The sequence below is a fragment of the Lactuca serriola genome, chromosome 3, assembly GCF_051521515.1.
Source record: "Lactuca serriola cultivar US96UC23 chromosome 3, Lser_US96UC23_V15, whole genome shotgun sequence".
Taxonomy (NCBI): Eukaryota; Viridiplantae; Streptophyta; class Magnoliopsida; order Asterales; family Asteraceae; genus Lactuca; species Lactuca serriola.
The window spans coordinates 97,506,155-97,514,805 of record NC_136410.1 but is presented as its reverse complement, the minus strand read 5'-3'; the positions used below and the strand labels follow the sequence as shown (position 1 = coordinate 97,514,805).

The following is an 8,651-nucleotide window of genomic DNA, read 5'->3' as shown; positions in this document are numbered from 1 at the left end:
TGGGTGCAATGTTGATGCAACAGGGTTATGTGATAGCTTATGCTTCGAGGCAGTTGAAGCCTCACAAGGCTAATTATCAAACGCATTATTTAGAGCTGGGGGTTGTGGTTTTCTCCCTCAAGATTTGGCGGCATTACCTCTATGGGGTCCGTTTTACCATTTACATGGACCACTAGAGTTTGAGGTACCTTATGGATAAGCTGAATCTGAAAAACAGACAACTTTAGTGGTTAGACGTGGTAAAGGACTACGATTATGAGATCCTTTATCACCCAGGAAAGGCCAATGTGGTGGCCGACACCCTCAGCGGCAAAGCGGTAGCAACCCCGATTCGAGATATCAGTTTGAGGATGACAGTGGTCATTCCATTGTTGGAGCAGATCAGAGAGGCGCGGGTAGAGAGACTAAAGGAAAAGGTCAGAAGTGCGAGCGGATCGTAGGCCGGTTGGCCTCCTTTGATTACGATAGTTGTAGGTTGTTGACCCTGCATAGGAGGGTCTGGTGTCACACCCCTGAACCGGGATGGCAGAAACGTATGGGGGTGGGTGACTTCATCTTGAAATATCATAACAATTGTATATGAATGAAACATAGCAACTATCATCATCATACATTACGATATCAACATACATAGTTTAAATCATTGAGTTTGTTTATGAATTACATCCAAGTACATAATGTATGATAAATGAACAAAAACACATCAAATATCCAAAGGTCCATAGCTGCCAAACTGCTTAGTGTGTTCTTGAGAATACAAGTCGTCACTACAAGAAAAAAGGCCTTTTACGACGCGCAAAATACGACGCTCATTGATCTATGTTACGCAAAGGAGAGTGACATTAGAAAAATGTCATCTCTTCAAAAAATTTAAGGATAGAAGACACGCATTATTGCGCGCCCTTAAATTAGTGTCTAAAAAAAACACGGAGGGCACCTATAATAAAATGCGTGTCGTCTACGGATGTCGCTTTATATTTTTTAATGGAACGCGCGTTCCATCCTTTAATAGTGGGGGAAAGGGGGAAATGAAATTCTGAAAAAATTAAAAACCCCGCCATGCTCTCCTCTACCTTCTTTCAATCGTTCTTCTCTCTCTCTCTCTTTCTCTGTCTCCCTTACCATTGTCGGTCCTCACACGTCAGACGACCGCACCGCCACCATTAGACCCACTTACCACTCCAAATCGTCATTGTTGCTCCTCTCTTAAACCACTGCAACCACCCTTCTCTCTCTCTTTCTAAAATGCTCATTTATGACCACCATCACACCAGCCACTACACCGTCACCATTAGCAATGCACACCGCACCACCACTACCGTTCCTCTTTCTCCATACGAAAAAACCCTAATTTGTATGTGCTTACAGGTTTTAAAAATTAAAATGAGAGTGCATTGAAATAGGTGACCTAAAAGATGAATGCACATGAAAATCCATCGTTGGAGGTAGGTTTTTCTCACTAATCTTTACTCTTCCTCAATGTTCTTTGAAATTTTACATTATATATTTCTCATCTGTACATGTACCAGAAGTTGTTTTCTATTTTCCATTTAATTTCACCCAACTCGTTTCTTAAATGAGTTTTTTCCTAATCTTATGGTCAATTTGTTTTCTATTTGGAATCACACCTGTTCATGTAGTTTTACAGAAGAATGATTTGCATGAGAGGGATGATGGGGAGCTTGAAAGAACAGGTCAACCGTTCCAGCAAAAACCCCTGAACCTTCATTTTTCGAGAAATTCCCTTGATGCCCCTGACTCAAAAACTGTTTTTCCCCCCTGTAGCTTCTTTTGAAAACAAATTTCCATTATTTCCTTTGGTTTTCTTCACCACATCAACAAACCCATCATTTTGTTCCTTAACTTCTTTAGTGCTGGCAAGAAGCACTTGCATAAGATCCACAGTAGCTCCTTCTTTTCCTTTCTCTGTTTTACTTCTCTCCTCTTCTTCTTTCATCTGAATAGCAGTAACATCAATCGAGATTAGTGGAAATTGGTTTTTATTTTTTATAGTTGATACTTGAGAAAACCTTATATGTTTTTTTTTATTTTGTGAAAATTAATTCCAGATGATGGTTTATAAAGAAGATATAGTAAACTACACTTCTGGCCCTGAGTGCAGCTAGTTTTTTTAGTTTGGTCCCAAAATGTCCTCTTTCACTTGCTAAAGATTTAGGCTTCCAGCTACTCTCTGATGATATTGATATCAGACATTCAAGGAATGGTAAGGCGTAGATGGCATTTGTATTTTCATTTCGTATAACTTTCTGTTTAGCTCCTTTTACCTGTTTACTTTTTTTTTCTGTCCACTCATTGGTTTTTATTCTTCTTTTACCCAGTTCCAATGATCTACATGATGGATTGCACAGAAAATGACTGTAGTTCACTACTCAAGTCATCAACTAAGGTACTTGATATCCCTTGATTTTGGCTAGTGTATGTATTTGTAAATTCAATTAAAAGTTTTGATATGTGTATATCATGTTCCATGTTAGAGGCATGGGATATCATGTTTACATCTATGAAATGTTGACTACATGTTCATCTCAATGGTTTACTTAGATTTCATGTCTTGTATCTGTATCAGTTCTTAGTAGAACTTTTTTTTAACAATGGAGAAGGATGGATAAGCCAAAAAGGAATCACGGGTGGCTATGATTTTGTTTTCCATCAGATCTATAGTCATATTGTAAAAATCATACCTTGAGCTATAGAACTCAAACGGACCCCAAACCAGTTCCCAAAGTTTACAAATTGAGTTGGCTAACTTTCTTAAGCAGCCCAACTTCACTGGTAAGGACATTATCTATGTGCAAGAATGGAATGTTTGCTGTTAGGTCTGATCCGGGTCTGTTCTGATATGTCATTTTGTTTTCATCATTTATAAGGCTTGGAAAAGGATCCAGAGTGATTCCAAGTTTCTATATGTTCCTGATATTATGAGTTTAAGATCTGGAGCAGATGGGGTGTTATTTCCAATTATAAATTGGTTAGAATTGATCCAGACTCCAGATCAGTGGGCAGTCACCAGCTTTTACTAGTGTTGTGATTGTCCACAATGTGAATTTTATATCCGGAGCTTGGGAAATGCTTTTCATTCAATTCCAACTCTGAGACTTTCATTTGTATGTCCTTTACTTCTCTGAATTTTGGTATGGACGAATTCTACTCACAAGTTGGGTAGAATTGGCCAACCTCACTTGACTGTCTTGTTGGAGATAGAAGTGATACACCTTTTTGTAAAATTCATATTTAATTCATCCTTTGGAGTTAGAAGGAGTTCTTTATAGTTCTGGAATCCTGAACAATCATAGTTTTCTATAAAATTTAGTTAAAGCTATGTTTCTGTTTTAGATTTTGGAGTAAATCCGTTTTGAACAGCAGGTCTGTTTTAGAGACCTTGCTGTGATTACTCTTTTCTCAACTCATAGATTCATTACTTCTCCTTTCTAACCTTTAGTCCTTCTAAGATGGGTTTTAAAAGTTTAAAATTTTTGCAAGTGTGCTATTGAAAATGAATAGTTGTACAGCTCTTTGTTGTATCTCAGTATCAATGCATGTTTCATATCTGTCAATGTGTGTGAAATTAAATATTATCAAATTTTGCATATACAAAAAAAAAGTGTAGCTCCTATTTATTATAAACTCACTTGCTGAATATTACCCAGATCTGGTTTTGTAATTCGGGATCTGGTGGTTGAGAGTGCATCAAAATCTTTGCGTATGTTGAGAGAAGAATGGATATTGTTGGAGTCCTGTAGAAACAAAAAAAAATAGATGATGATCACAAAAGAAAACATAGATGTATAGAAATAGAAATACTCACGATACAGTAGGAAGCTTCTCATGTATAATGACAAAAATGTCCTTTGGGCTACACCCAGGTCGTCTGGCCAAAAGATGACTGTATTCTCCAAGCAGATACGCGCTAACCTACATAATGACATCAACATACAGTTGTCTATATTTGTGTTGGAAATATAAGATATAATCTACATACCTTCACCATTGTCTCATGTATTGCAGGCTTATCAAGATATTCTCTAGCTTTGAGAGCTGCATAAGGCTAATGATTAAAAAAAGAAAAGTGAGTCAGTAGTAAGTCCTATGAACTTTAATAATGCAGATACCAATCTACATTCTACAATACCAAATTAATTAGAATATTCATGAATCAGAATGGAGATTCTAAAGATCATCATCCAAATGCACCAAAATTTAGAGTAAGATCGAACCACTATTAATGAAGGTATTCTACTGGGCTAGGATGCTTGTTGTTTGGATATGGAGCCATGGAAGAACTTGGACCCTTCCGTGTTAACAGTGATGGAAAAACACTCTACCCCAACCACTATGCATGGAACAATGGTAACAAAAATTCCTTTAATTACTATGTCCCATTCACATCACTTATAATCTTAGTCCCTGTCTTGCTGGTGCATGCCTAACCCTATAAAACCTTTGCTTTTGAGGTACTAACTGTTTTCTCCTGGAATTTTTTTGCCTGAGATTTTTTGCTGCCAGCTATCCCTTCGGGACCACTCTTATGTATTATGTTAAAAGCACCAATTCAGAAATTTGCTGATTATGTAAGTCAGCTTTCCTCTTCCTTTTTGCTTTTTATTATTTATGCACCCTTATGCCACAAATCTCTTTATTTATCATACTAAATATGCAACCATCCCTTATTTTACTCCTAACTTGTTGTATAATTCATTCATGTCAGCTGCACATATGTTGCATAAAATAAATTGGTAAAAGTAGACATGTGAATTATGCATCTGTTATCTCAAATCTTACATTTATTTTTATTTCTGTTATTGTTTTTTCTAGCTTTTAGGTGTTGGTGTCAAGCTTGTTGGCAATACAGTGTGGAGTACCCTCTTTCATCAATTCTTAATAGTGATGTCACGTGAGAAATCATTTTTCTTTTTGTTAAACAAGTCTTTATTATCATGTATTAGGTCATACCATGGGTAAAAACAGCCTTGCCCCTGGTTCCGGGGTTGTCACAAAATACTTGACTTTTTAACTTTGTTTGTGGTTTCATTTAGTAATAATCCTTCTGAGGGGGTGTTTGTTGGGCTGCTTCTTTCAATGTCATTAAAAACAGTGGTAAGTAAAATCTTACTACTATGAACCTCTTTTGCTTAAACCTACCTTATTGACCTGTAGCTGATTAAACATTAAATTAATTATGCAGGTTTTGAAGTTTTTGATGGAAAAGAATAGTGTTAATGCTCTTCATAGAAAAGTATGTTGGTATTTTAGGAAATTTGGCTAATAATTTAGTTAATTATATAAAAAATGTTGAAATCTTACATTTGTCTACTATTGGAATGATTATTTGTAGTATTACATTTGTCTACTATTCGAATGATTATTTGTATAACATTAACTTTTGTGCAATGCATTGTATTATTTGTATATGGTATTTTATTTTCCATTATGTGACATAAAATGCAAATTTAATATGAAAATAAGTAAATCCATAAATAATTTTTTTTTAATTTAAAATTACGATACCCAAAAATGTGTGTCATCTTCATTTATGACATGGCCTTTCTTGACAGGGGCTTTCTTGATACGCATTGCGTGTCATTAACACGCGCGTCGTAAGGTTACGACACGCGAATGCGTGTCGTCTTCCTTTATGACAGGGCCTTCCTTGATACGCATTGCGTGTCGTAACCGCGCGTCGTAAATGCGTGTCGTAAATGCGCGTCATAAATGCGCGTCGTCTATCTTTATGACATGGCCTTCCTTGACACGCATTTGCGCGTCGTCTGAGCCATTTACGACGCGCAATGAGCGTCGTAAAAGGCCTTTTTTCTTGTAGTGCGTTTTGAAAAGCATCAACATAGAATGTTGGTGAGTTCATAAGTATGTTTGTATGAAAACTTTATGTAATAGTTTGTAAACTTCTAGAAAATCTAATATTTTCTTGTAAAAATAGTTTGTGAGTCTCGTTTCAAATCATGTATACTTGCATGTGTATTCTTTGGTTATCTTGTTTGAAAATGTATAGAGAGTGAATTCCCAGAAAATCCTTTATTTTCTGTTTTATGAGAAATTGTGGCCTTAAGCCCTTAGACCGGAGTTTGGTGCCTAGTTACAAAATAGTCGACACAACGTTTGTACTTTGTAAGAAAAATGAAAGGTAAGTATATCCACCGTAAATCTTATAATAGTATTATTATTCTCTATGTGAGTCGTTATAACCATACTAATATGACGAAGTGCCTGTCTTTGTTGGATTAGTGTCTATGCCCGTAACTATATTTGCTATGTACTTGACCCGGTTGTGCGTGGTCCTTTTGGGTTGCCTTCACCAAAGCAACTTGATAGGATGATTTATGAAGAGAGAGGTTATTATGGTTTATTAATATATTATATGAATAACATATTAAAGGAGAAATCATATAGTTTAATAAATATTAGACAATAATTAATTAAGAATTAATTTTGTGGCTAAAAGCAATTAATTAAATAAAGGTGACTAGAACTGTCAATTGTGTCATATTTGAATAATGGGCTTAGAAGCCTTATGGATTAGGCATGGACAAAATTAAGGATGTGTCCATATTAATTTCGGCCATAAGGGACCTATTCTAGAAGGTTCCTTGGGCTGCTTAAGGCCTAAGCTGTTCATTAGGGTTTTGACTGATACCCTAGCAGCACAAGTATAAATAGAACCCCTAGGGCAACAGATTTCGGCCACTTGAAATCCGAAAAGACTTCATAGCCAAAATTATGCCTCTCGCTTATCTCTAATATCATCCTCTTGCTTGTGTAGTGTTTGTAAGCCATTAGAGGAGTAACATTACTCTAAGCTCCAAGACAAGAAGATTCAAGCCATTCTTGAAGAGGTAATCAAATAGATCTAATTTTATTTGATATTTTCGAAATATGTATGCAAGATCTAGGGTTCTTAAGTCTTGGATGAATTGCATGTACAATAGAGAAACCTAGATCCAAGCTTTCGGGTTTGCATAAGCACATACGATGTTCTTTTGTATAAAACCCATTAGTGGTATTAGAGCCTTGATTGCTTTCTGTTGTATTGATGCCTTAAATGTTCATCTTGCTGAAAAATCGTTTTTCTGCCCTCTGCCTGACCTAGCTCGGCGAGTCACTAGTTGCACTCGACGAGTTGGCCCAAATCGGCGAGTCCAACTAGTGACTCGGCAAGTCGGGGAGTCAGACAGAGGGAAAATTGGGATTTCTTGTAGTTTTGCTGAAGGATAATTATCATAAATGTTTTTGACTAATAAAATCCAAATTTTATTATTATTATCTGATTATCCTTACCAAAACAAAAGATAATTACCAATTAACTGAATAATAAATTCATTATATGATAAAATTTGATTATTAGAATTATTTGATGATTTATCTTGTGAATAAAATGGAATAGGTCAAATTTAGATAATCATTAAATTACATGTTTAATTTAAATTATTTGCTATTTGATCCTATGTGTTTTGAAAAGTTCAAAACTTGCCCTCAAGTTTTGAAATTTAATTTTTTAATTAAAAGTTTAATTTGAATTATTTAAATTTCAAACACTAGAATTTTACAAGTTTAAAATTCAACCTTATACTCTATTTATTATAAGATTAATATATATATATATATATATATATATATATATATGTATGTATAACTTAAATGTTATTCTTACCGTTAGTAGGCCTCATTCACGAAGCCGATCTATAAGGGGGTATAAGGTTATGGCCTATAAAATGGCCGTTTAATAGGTGTCCACTCTCACCAACCACTTCCATGATTGGTAGAGGGTCGTTTGCCGAATGGGTAGGATAGGGCAACCCTTTCCTCATTAAAAGTATAATGAATTAATAAAGTAACTAAATGTTTTTTTTTACAAAATTCTCAATCTTAATTACTTTAGGCAAAAGTGAATTGATGCAATTCCATGAAATTACACTATGTACCCTTGATAAGACGTTAGTGGAGCGTGTGTGGTTAAGCGGCACACTAATTGGGCTCTAAGCAAAGGAGGCAAAGGGTGACTCGATGTTTTTCATAGTTCGATGGAGTGTGTGTGGTTAACCGGCATGTCGAATAGGTGACTGTAACATTAAGGGAACCATGTACATTTGCATGGTTATTCACACCCACTTTGTGATCCTCGGCATCCCAGTCACAAAATTGAGGGGCATATCGAGATTTAAACAAGCCTTTGAAAAGTTCAATGAATCTCAAAAGATCTAGGAGTTTTCAATACATTTAAAACTTAGCTTTAATTTGTTTTTCATGGTGGAAATTAGTGAATCTTCATTCACTTACCTTCAAATTATTTGTTGTTTAGATTACGACATCCCTCTTCTAAATTTCAAATAATGTTGTTTGATCGTAGCCCTAATTTCTCATTTGGGTGTTTAATTGGGGATTCTTATCTAATCAAACTTTGTTTCTTTTCCTTTTCAGATGTCGTATGTCAACAACAACGCTTCCGGTTCAAATTCCTCTGCCTCGTTCTCACTCATGAACTTGTGTGGGAGAGTGATCTTTGACGGGTCAAATTTCAATGATTGGATCCGTAACATTCGAATGGTCACTCGTTACGAGGACAAAGAGTATGTCCTCGATGAGAAGCTAAATGAAATCAACATCATCACTGCCTCTGT

The 8,651-nt window shown here is 35.7% G+C and overlaps 1 long non-coding RNA gene across 1 annotated transcript; it reads left to right on the top strand.

Annotated features, from left to right (window-relative positions):
* Positions 1-3,975: 3,975 nt before the first annotated feature.
* Positions 3,976-5,080, top strand: LOC145094593 (uncharacterized). Its single transcript, XR_013703428.1, has 3 exons — positions 3,976-4,087; positions 4,179-4,589; positions 4,834-5,080. It is a non-coding gene; the product is annotated as an uncharacterized LOC145094593 (long non-coding RNA).
* The last annotated feature ends 3,571 nt before the right edge of the window (positions 5,081-8,651 follow it).